The 11,196-nt window shown below is 35.6% G+C and overlaps 1 long non-coding RNA gene across 1 annotated transcript; it reads right to left on the bottom strand.

Annotated features, from left to right (window-relative positions):
• Nucleotides 1-346: 346 nt before the first annotated feature.
• Nucleotides 347-8,037, bottom strand: LOC147508177 (uncharacterized). The gene is made up of 2 exons (XR_015217947.1): nt 7,716-8,037; nt 347-655 (listed from the first exon to the last, which is right to left on the bottom strand). It is a non-coding gene; the product is annotated as an uncharacterized LOC147508177 (long non-coding RNA).
• Nucleotides 8,038-11,196: the final 3,159 nt, after the last annotated feature.

The raw sequence follows: 11,196 nt of genomic DNA, 5'->3' as shown, positions 1-11,196 counted from the left end.
GCTTTTTACAATCTCTCTTCTCTATCAAAATTTAAACTGGATTAATTAATAAAAAGAAGCCACTAATTTCAAGTAAGATTTTTTGTAACTTTGGTATGTACATGACTTCTAAGCCTTTAAGACGCTTAGAAATCAATGATAGGTTCTCCAATCATCAAATTTCGTTCTACAGTCCATGGCAAGTTAAAGAGCTTTGTTGTGATGAACTTGAAAATATTATTGACGTTTATATTGTGGATTGCACTCGAAAAGAAGAGTGTTGCTTTCATGGCCTTTGCGTACGTTCTTGCCTATTCAATTCAGATAAATTTATATTAGTGTTTCCGCATGTTAATGTTAACAGATGTTGATCAAAAAAATAAATAAAAGCCATATTTTTTAGTCAACAGATGTATCATAATTCATACATACTCTGTTTGGTCTAAACTTCATGACATATAGGCAGATGGCTTCAAATAATTGTTCAAATCCTTGAGTAGCATACTTGATCAACTTCAAGGACTGCCCTGTAGGCACCGTCCTGTTCCTCCCTCAATCTTGAGTTGTTCCTCCTTTCTTCTGCATCAAGCCTAGCTGTGACCAAAACTGGATCGCTCTCTTCTACTACCTTCTGAAGGATTGCAAGCATTTGTTCAGGAGACTTTGGTCCTTCAATCTGCAAGATACAGCAATATATAAAAACTAATAATAATAACAATAATAATAAAGAAAGAAATATTGAATGGTTGACATCTTTATCCTCTACCTAGCAGCTTAATACATCAAACAATGGTTACAATGACAAAACGCCTTCTTAAGAACTTGTCAAATTTAATGTTTTATACATGGAAGCTGCCCGCTAGAATTCTACAAACAATAGAAGCAGTGCATATAAATTTCTAGTCTATATTAATGAGCTTCACCAGGATTTAGCAAACAACGATAAAAAAGAGTGGCAACCTAACTATGCATATATAGACGTAAGAGAATGAAATTAATATGATTCCACTTCCAAACACTCCTACCACCTCTCCCATGAGAAATTTTATGTTAATGAGTTCAACTTGTTTATACTTTATACAGCTCCTCAATCTCCCAACCTTTAAAATTCCTTTCCAACAAATATTCCGAGATGTGATGCCACCTACCACTTGAATAATGTGTTCGGAGAAGTGTGTTTCTTCTCTGTTGCAATTGATGGCAGGGAAGGGAGATTACCAACCCAGCCACTGAAGTAAAGTGACACAGTATAAGAGCAGTAACATGTAGGCCCTGCAAGGTGATGCGATCAATTCTCCAGAGTCCAGACCAGTAATGGCGCTAAGATAGGAAGTCGTGAACGCATGCCCACCTGCACCCCTAGAGGTGTTGTAAGTGTGAAATTACAACTTCTGAATTAAGCTGAAGAAGAACTCCTCAGGACTTGGCTTTTGGTGTTTCTCAAAATCTAGCAGAATACAGACGTTAAGCATATTTGTATGAACATTTATAAATTTTGTTAGATGTTTAAATAAGCAAACCTGCAACAGTACCACTGGCCGACCAACCAACGAATTTTCCCTGTGATTATTTTGGCCATCCTTTAGAAATAGTCAATACTCGCAATCCACCAATAGTTTCCCTATTACTGCATGTCCCAGCCAAGCGTACATTATAATTTTTTTATAGTAGTTAAGGAAGTCCAAAATGCTAATGTGTGTAGATAACACGACGTCATATACAATGCCACCCAATTTCTCTAAAGGTAAGCGCTCAGGCTAAGGGGCTATCTTACAGTTGCAGAATGAAATTTAATGACCTAAAACAGATAGCCAGATTAAAAGGAAGTTTCTGTCAGTCCAACTCAAAAGCACGTTGTAAATACTAAAAAAAAAAAAGTACCAAACTGGATTAGGTTTCATGTCCTATAGATAACGTAATGTGAAGTTTTCGTTGTTTAAATCATGCAAATATCTGCCAAAAACAAAATACCAAACTACACCATAATCGAATTATAACTTAATAAGATCTCTGCATAAAAGAATCGACAATACATACCTCCCATTTTCTCCCCAAGCCCCAAAGCAGAAGTGAGTTTAGGCATATCCCTTCTCAAAGGATTCTCCATTACCAACTTTCTCAAAAATTCCGGATCAAACTTAGAAACAATTCCAAACCCAACCACCACCTGCAAAAAAGTAGCAGGCTCAACATGCCCAACTCCACCACTACCTTCCTCACTCTCAATCTTTGCCTTCCACTTTTCCGCAACACTCAAAGCTCTCTTCGTTATCTTCCCAACAACAGGCATTGTCTTCTCCTCATTAGGAAACAAAGCTGAAATAACCGCCCCACACACCCACCTTCCATCCGAAAGCCCAACTTTAATAACATCCTTCTTATCAATATACTCCTCCACAACATCCAAAACCAATCTCGGCGAATCCACCGCTTCCCCAACTGCGGAACCAATCTTACTCCTTAACGTCAACCCGTCTTTCCTTTTCGTAGTTATAAACTTCAACAAACCCTCAGAATCCATTTTTCTACATAAAGATTTAACAATTTCACCTAACTCAATTTTCCCACTAACATTTTTCTCAAATCATCAAATGATATTCCATGATCCCGAACAATGTCCAGGTTACGTGGCACACCTATACAAAACATATATACATATGCACACACTAAATCTCCTGAAACCTATATACAGACTATGAAGAAAAGTAGTCTTAAGACTTATTTTCTTGAAACCCTCCTATATAATGAAACAATGTTCTTAACATATTGGTACACAGTAGTTAACATCCTGTATAATGAGATCGCAAAGAACTTTCAATTAAGTGGAAGACAATGAGCAAATAATGAGTTTAATATATGTATAATATCCTTTTAAATAACAAAAATATATAAGTAAAGCAACTTCAACATATAACTTGAGTGTATTTTCGTATGTCGTCTCGCACTCCTTCGTTTACGTCATGATTCTATTTATGAGAAGCCTTATGAATTCAATCAATCCTGTAGTAAGAATAATTTTAAATCTCATAATTAGTTATTATTTCAATATTTTATTTCCAAGTATTAGGGAATATAATGAGTATGTTACCTGAATTTCTACACATTGTTTTTTGGCATTTGGTTCTTCATCCTCTTGTTTGATTTTGATCCTCTTATTATTCTCATGTCAATAATGATAAGAGACCATGACTGATGACTCTCAAGTCAATACTATGAACATATCCAATGGTGCAAAAGAGCAATCATGCAACACATACTAATTATTAGCTAGTAACATAGATTATAGTGTTACTATTGTCTTATTGTTTGTCATCATACCTTATGCTTTATAGTAAGTAATACACATCAAACTTTTATGATAATAAAAAAAAAAAAAAAAGGCAAAATTCTAACTTTATATGACTCTTCCTCCCATCTATCCTTATTCGCAGCAACCCACTCTTGATACTGCTTCAAAAAAAATCTTATACCTCTCAAGAATATATATAGAGACATTGAGGAATTGGTGTTTGATTTCGATTGCAAGACATAAAGGGTGTGCTGCAAGACATAAAGGGTGTGGAGTTGGTGCGGAGTTGGACGTTGACGAATTGGTGTTTGATTTCGATTGGAAGACATAAAGGAGGAATGGTTAAATAATAACAAAAGAAAAGGAGGAATGGCTAAATAATAACAAAAAAGATATTGCAATTTGCCTACTCGAGAGTTGAGGAGGCTTCCGAAAGACCCGGCTATCATATAGTGTAGAGAAGTCTTAACTAGTCTTTTAAAGTTGTGCTAAATAGGTGTGGGCTATGCTTTGAATTTTTAATTTCTCGGGCTCATAAATCTTCAGAGAACAGGCCCATAAGACAGAATGGGGGATTAATTTAGCTTCTAGTTTGGGCCGGGCAGATAATTATAGCTTAAAGACAGATCGGGTTGACCACTACTGAAAGATGATATTACCCTCATTTAAGTTTTTATCAGTTAAATCAAAATCCCAACACACTCACATTTTATGTTATGACTAACATGAGAAATTTCATTTATTTCATGTTGTACACATGCATAGTTGTGTTTGCATATTTGTTGGACACATACATACTGGTGTGTACATATGTAGTAGTATTGGTTGCATGTTTATTGCACACATGCATAATGGTGTGTGCATGTGTGGTAGTAGTGTTTGCATGTTTGTTGCACACATGCATAATGGTGTGTGCATGTGTGTATACCACACATACATAGTAATGTTTGTATGTGTGTTATACATATGCATAATAATGTTTGCATGTGTGTATAACATATGCATAATGACGTGTGCATGTTGGTGTACACATGTAGTGCATCTATAATACAAAACAACTCAGTTTTTAAGCAAGTTATAAGGGTTTAAGTGGTGGTGAAGAATCTTATTTACCTAATACTCTAATGCTTGAAGAGTCATATTTACTTGATAAAATATTAAAATAAACAAAACCTCCAAAACATTTTTGGTTTCTATGTTACTTAACCTCCAAAACCCCTCGATGTAAAAAAATATTTTATAAAAATCTTCAAGCCAAAAAAAATGGACTTCTCCTTTTCTTTTTTTCATGGGTAGCATAAAAATCTTCATATAAAACAACCGAAACTCAATAAAGATTCCCAAAGGACAATTCTTCATGCAAAATCTTTAACAGAAACAATTATGGTATGTGTATTTATAACAAAACAGGGGTGCTTCTTCAATCTATGTTTTAGAACTAGAAACTCAACAAGGGTGCTGATTTTTTGTGAGGGTTTATAGGGCTTCTTCAATCTTTAGGAGAACCGGCCAAATTCAACAAGGGTGTTTCTTCTCCATCGTTTCAAGTTATAAGGGCTTAAGTGGTGGTCCTGATTTCCTCAAGATCTGTACTAATGCTTGAAGAATCCTATTTACCTAATACTCTAATGTTGAAGAGTCCTATTTACCTGATACTCTAATCTATAATACAAAACAACTTTATAAGGGTTTAAGTTTTTAAGCAAAATTCATATTTAAAATCTTCAAAACCAAAAAAAAATTCCCCAAAGTTTTTCTTCTTCAAAAATCTTCATAGAACCAGAAACTCAACAAGGATTCCCCTTTTCGTCACGCAAAATCTTAAGAGAACTAGAAACTCAACAAGGGTGCTTCTTCAATCTTCAGAGAACCAAAACTCGACAAGAGTGCTGATTTTTAAGGGTGCTTCTTCAATCTTCAGAGAACCAGAAAATCAACAAGGGTGTTTCTTCTCCACCGCTCCAAGTTATAAGGGATTAAGTGGTGGTCCGGATTTCCTCGGGATATGTGCTAATGCTTGAAGAATCCTATTTACCAAATACTCGATCTAATGCTTGAAAAGTCCTATTTACCTTATACTCTAATCTATAATACAAAACATCTCAGTTTTTAACCAAGTTATAGGGCTTAATTGGTGGTCCTGATTTCCTCGGGATCTGTGCAAATGCTTGAAGAATCTTATTTACCTAATACTCTTATGCTTGAAGAGTCTTATTTACCTGATACTCTAAATTAGACAAAAACCTCCAAAACCCCGACTAAACCTTCAAAACCCCTTTCTTCACCCAAAAAAAACTTCACGAAAATCTTCAAGCCAAAAAATTCTCCTTTTCTTCACGCAAAATCTTCATAGAACCAGAAACTCAATAAGGATTCCCCTTTTCTTCACGCAAAATCTTCAGAGAACCAGAAACTCAACCAGGGTGCTTCTTCAATTTTCAAAGAACCAGAAACTCAACAAGGGTGTTTCTTCTTCACCGCTCCAAGCCTCTTCAACAGGTGTAGTTATTTCACATATTAAATTATATAATTGTTTCATTGTTTACGAAATAAATATTACATAGGGGTCAACTTTTCAACTTTTGAAATTGAGATTAAATAGACACTTTTAATTGCTATGCAGTTGCGTACAAATATTTAGTGGTGTAAAATGGTGTGTTTAAACATATGTTTCATTCAATAAATTCACCCATTATAACAATCGAGTGGCATCGCCACGGGTTAAATTCTAGTATCATACATGCATAGTGGTGTTTGCATGTATATTAGAAAAGGTCATAATTGGTATTAATAAAAATACTTGCTGACATCAGCCCGAAAATATCAAACCGTTTTAGTCCTAAAACCGTAATTATTGGTCAATTTATGTGTTTAGACCTAAATTAATGATAAACCGAATTTTTTTTAGTACAATTCGGCCCATCTATAAATAAGTGAGGGGGCAACTTATTTTGGGCCAGTTACCGAAAAAAACACTTATTTTGGCCCAGTGCTCACTTCTTCAAAAGTTTAAAGGAACACTAATGGGAGTTCTCACACATTTACACTTCATGCCATATATGCAAGGAGCCAGGGAGAGCATGCATATAGAACAATTGCGATATTGCATAAAGCCCCTTCTTAAAAAGTGCCAAAAAAAACTTTAACGACGGGAACTACTTGACATTATTTTTTATATCGATGTGAAATATTGAGAAGCTGATAGACACGAAAAACACTAACTATCATCATCTTCAGTAGAAAACCAACTTCTTTTGCTGCCTCAAAAACAACTTTCTGTTCTCTCGTGAACACAAGAATTGGGTTTTGCATTGGGTAAAAGCAAACACAAACCCTAGAGGGAGTTACATGCTTTAGAAGGCACTTCTCTCTTTCAAGTTAATTGATTGATTTTGACTCTGATTTGTCATCGTACATATTTACTTCCGGGTTCCAACATTAAACAATCTCCAATTAAGTAGTACCAATTAGAAACTTGCAACACTATCAACAAACAAAAAGCGAAGTTGTGCATTTCTTGAAGCATAACTTTCAAAACATAAACCTTCGTCCTTCTTTAGGATTGAACGAGACACTTCGGAATAACCAACAAGGAAGGCGAATTAAATGAGGTAGAATTTGGAGTATAATGTGGGCTTGATTAATCTCCTTTTAAATCAAATACTTCCATATCATATCATTACATCGGTCCTTATCAGTTCCAATATACTCTGTCGCATTATCATCTGTAAAGTAGATGCAGTTTCTTCTGAAAGTCGAGGTATCTGAAGCCAACATTGACACTGAAGTATTAAAACCCAAGAATAACAAATGTTGTCCCAAATCCTTCACCTCCTCCCATTCTTTCTTATTAAAAGTGATCTTGTAAACTTCAAATCTCTCTGTTTTATAGCCCGGCTCATCTTGAATAATGCGGATATACTTTGCAGCCAACAACAGTTCACCCAACCATTCCACCAAATAATACTTGGTAACGCGGCAGGCACACTTAAAATCACCTGAAACTTGTGTGGCTTGAGGAGAATTACAATAAATATCACATACTGACATAGTGACATACGGCAACTTTCCCACAACGATTAACATTATAGAATTGGTTTTTGAAATAGATAACATCGTCAACTGCAGCAACTGCAGGGATTCGAGTTTGTATAGGGCTCCATGAGTTGTCTCCAGGTCTAGCAATGGCTAGTTTTCTTTGGAAACCATAAATAACCATTGCAACCACACCATCTTCTAAATATGTGGTATTGAAACTAGGTGTATAGGATAATATAGCTTTTCTAAGAAAACTAGTACGGATACTTTCTATAGTGTAGTCTTCATCAAACTCAAGAGGCCACTGATCTGGCAGCGTAAACAATGAAGGAAGAAGGAACTTAATCCATAGTGATTGGATTAATTGAAAATATGTGTTTCTATGTTCTTATTGTAATAAGCCAATTACCTGTTGACCCTCTGATGGAGTTCAGGAAGATGAAGCTTGTACACTTTGTCACAAGAGTTTAGTCCAACAAAGCCACGGCGAGGAGCAACTCCTTTTTCTTCGGCCAACATGAGGAATGGAGGTTGTGGAATTAAGAGGTTAAAGGGATTGGAAGTAGTGATTGATTTCCATGACTTGGCAAAGTAATCAACTGCTGTTGGGACTGTTGGGAGATGTTTAGAAATGGGAACAAGTATATCTTCTTCGACCTCTGACCATCAACACATTTGGAAATTGGTACATTTTATTCTCTTTGTGCTCCGCCAGAATAGTATTTGTGTGTGTTTATATGAGGGGTTATTTGGGGTTTGGTCCGCACTAATCAGTTTATTAGCTTTTGGTCCTCCTAAATCTTCTTGACCAGTCCGTCCCCAAAGCCCACCAAGTTGACTGAGTGTAGGCTGTTGGTATTTTCGTAATACCCATCATACCTTTGGATGTGCGAGGAGGCACGTGGGTCACAACTTGACCACAATCTGACGGCAACTGATGAAACATGTGGTGATATTTAATGGTTAAGATTAAATTGATCTAAGCTATTGTTGTACAGGCACGTGTAACATCAAAATCTCGAAGATATGTTAGGAAGAAAAACTAACTAAAATCCCTCCATTTTTTTTTAAAATTCTCTCTCTCACACACACACACACTCTCTCTCTCTCTCTCTCTCTCTCTCTCTCTCTCTCATACATAGTCACTCTCAAATGTAAAGGAACTTAATTGGCTTATTTGGTTAGGTATGATATGATTTAATCAATGAATGCATGCTTTTATGAACTTTTTTTTTATCGTTGTTTAATTTGCATGCTTGCATATTTTGATTCTCGATTAACATTAGAATTAAAAATTAGGGTTTTATACAGTAAAAAATTAAGTATGTTTGATTGTTTATTGCTATTGCATGTTATTGAATAAAAAATAAGGTTTTTGGATGTTGGTCATGTACTTAGATAATCTACACAATAATTGTTTATTTTAAATTAGGGATTTTGTGTTTGACATTTCGATTTCATAATTGTTTACATGATTTGGTATATTATTTGATGGTAATGTTGATTATCTTGTTTTTTTTTTTATTAGTAATGTGGTTTGGCAAAAGGAAGTTTGTTGTTCATTTGGGTGGTTTATGGAAGGATGCTACACCTGGTTTGATATGTTTGGCTGACTACTCTGGTGGATTGAGGAGAATATTAACTCTAGAAGGTGATGAGTTGAATTGGATAGATTTTATCAAGGAAGTTCAAATGTTTGTGTCTAGGAAGAAGGTGTCATCTGTCCAGTGTATCTTAGCAGGGCATTTGTGTGTACTTGGGACTGACCAAGAACTTATGTTGATGTGGGAGAACATTATGGTAGAAAGTGATTATAGATTCCATTTGTTTGTTTCTTATGACCACCAGATAGTGCAGGGGACCACTAATAATTGGGAGAAAGACTCTAGGATCATGGGTATAGTACCCACACATGACTCCAATCCAATGCCCACAACACAGTCCAATCCAATGCCCACATTTCAGTGCAATCCAATGCCCACACCTCATTCCAATCCAATGCCCACATTTCAGTCCAATCTAATGCCCACACCACAATCCAATCTAATGCCCACACCTCAGTCCAATCCAATGCACTCACCTGACTCAAGTTCAGTTAACATTTTTGGCTTGACTAAGCCAATTAATGAGTCAACTCTAGATAACTATGTAGACTTAACCAAAGAGATTCCTAAAAAGCCAAAGAGAAAGAGAAAGCCTTTAAGAAGAAATAGTGTAATGTGAAGGACTTTGAAAGTCAAAGTGAAGATGAATATATTGTGGAGCCAACCATGGATCCACATTTGGAATCAACTGGTGAAGTATATGTTATTGATATTGATGGTGAAACAATTCATGTTGAAGAAGAGATTGAGTTTCAAAGTCAGAGTGAAGATGCACATGATATAGGAGCAAATGATGTTGATGTTGATGTTGATCAAGTAATTGATGTTGATAGAGAAATAACATTTGAACATAATATAGTGAATAATGATGATGGCTGCAATATATTTCATAATGATGCCATGGATGATGCCACTAATGATGAGCAGGATAGATGCTTTGATGTAAATAATGGTGTTAGGCTCCATATGACTTAGGAAACATGTTATGTGAGTGAGAAAGAATATGATGAAGAAGATGAGGACTGGGATTATGATGAGGAAGAAGCTAGTGAAGCTAGTGATGATGATATTTCAAAACTTGAACTGGTGTTAGAGGGTGAGATGGATGTAGATCTTTAGATAGATGAGTTTGTAAAATCTACTAGAAACTTGTATGAAGCAGAAGAGAATGAAAGGATTGAAGATCCAGCATTAGGTACAACAAACTTCAGCCTTACAAAAGGTATGGCCTGGATAACTATTTTGGAGTGTAGAAAGTTTATGAAAGACATGACAATTGCTCAGAAATTTAGTTTCAAACATAAGAATAATGATAAGACAAGATATAAGTTGGTTTGTAAGGACCCTGGATGCAAGTGGTTTGTGAACTACAGCAGAAAAGTTGATGGGCATACATTGAAGCTAAGGTTATTTAATCCCACCCATACCTGTGAAGGTGATAAGAATAACAAGAATGTGCAAGCCAAAGCTCCTTGGGTTGCAAATGAACTAGAAGACTTTGGTAGGGCTCATCCAACTTTTGCACCAGTAGACTTGCATAATGAGATCTATAATGAGTATGGTGTACTTATATCTTACAAAACTGCCTGGAAGAACTAGAGTTCTGTTGCTAGAGAGAATCAATGGTAATTATGAAAAGAGCTACATGGTGGTGTCAGAATTGAAGAATCAATTTTTGAAAAGGAATCTATGAAGCATTGTCAAATGGTATAAGGATTCAGTAGATGAGTTTGTGGGTTTCTTTGTTGCATTCAAACAATCATTGGATGGGTTTGTGAATGGGTGTAGGCCAATCATTGTACTTGATTGCTGTTGTCACACCCCGAATTTCGACAGAATTCGAAAAAACAATATTTGTTCCCGACTCTTCGATCTTCGAGGTGTGACGCACTCTCAACTCCCAAAAACCCATAAACAGTTTAAATATGCGGAAAATTAGAAACCAATAAGAATTTAACATTAAACAAAAGTCCTCTTCATTACAAAAATTCACAAAACTGATTAAGTTATAAATCTCCTTTCAACCCTCTTTAGTTATAAATACAACTGAAAATATAAAACAACATTTGTCTCAACTAAAAATCTATTACACTTTAAGAGAAAACAAAACATATCCTGAATGCGACGCTAATGCAAACCACAAGCAGCAACCAACCTTCTTCAACATGAAACCTGTCAAGACTTATCAACTATGTTCATTTAATGAACACACCCGATAAGCAAACATGCAAATCGGGTCAGCATTATAAACAATGCTGGTGTGAGTAGCTCTAAAATACAACATAT

The sequence above is a fragment of the Coptis chinensis genome, chromosome 3 (assembly GCF_015680905.1).
Source record: "Coptis chinensis isolate HL-2020 chromosome 3, ASM1568090v1, whole genome shotgun sequence".
Classification (NCBI taxonomy): domain Eukaryota; kingdom Viridiplantae; phylum Streptophyta; class Magnoliopsida; order Ranunculales; family Ranunculaceae; genus Coptis; species Coptis chinensis.
The sequence above is the reverse complement of the archived record's forward strand: the minus strand, read 5'-3'. Positions and strand labels throughout refer to the sequence as shown.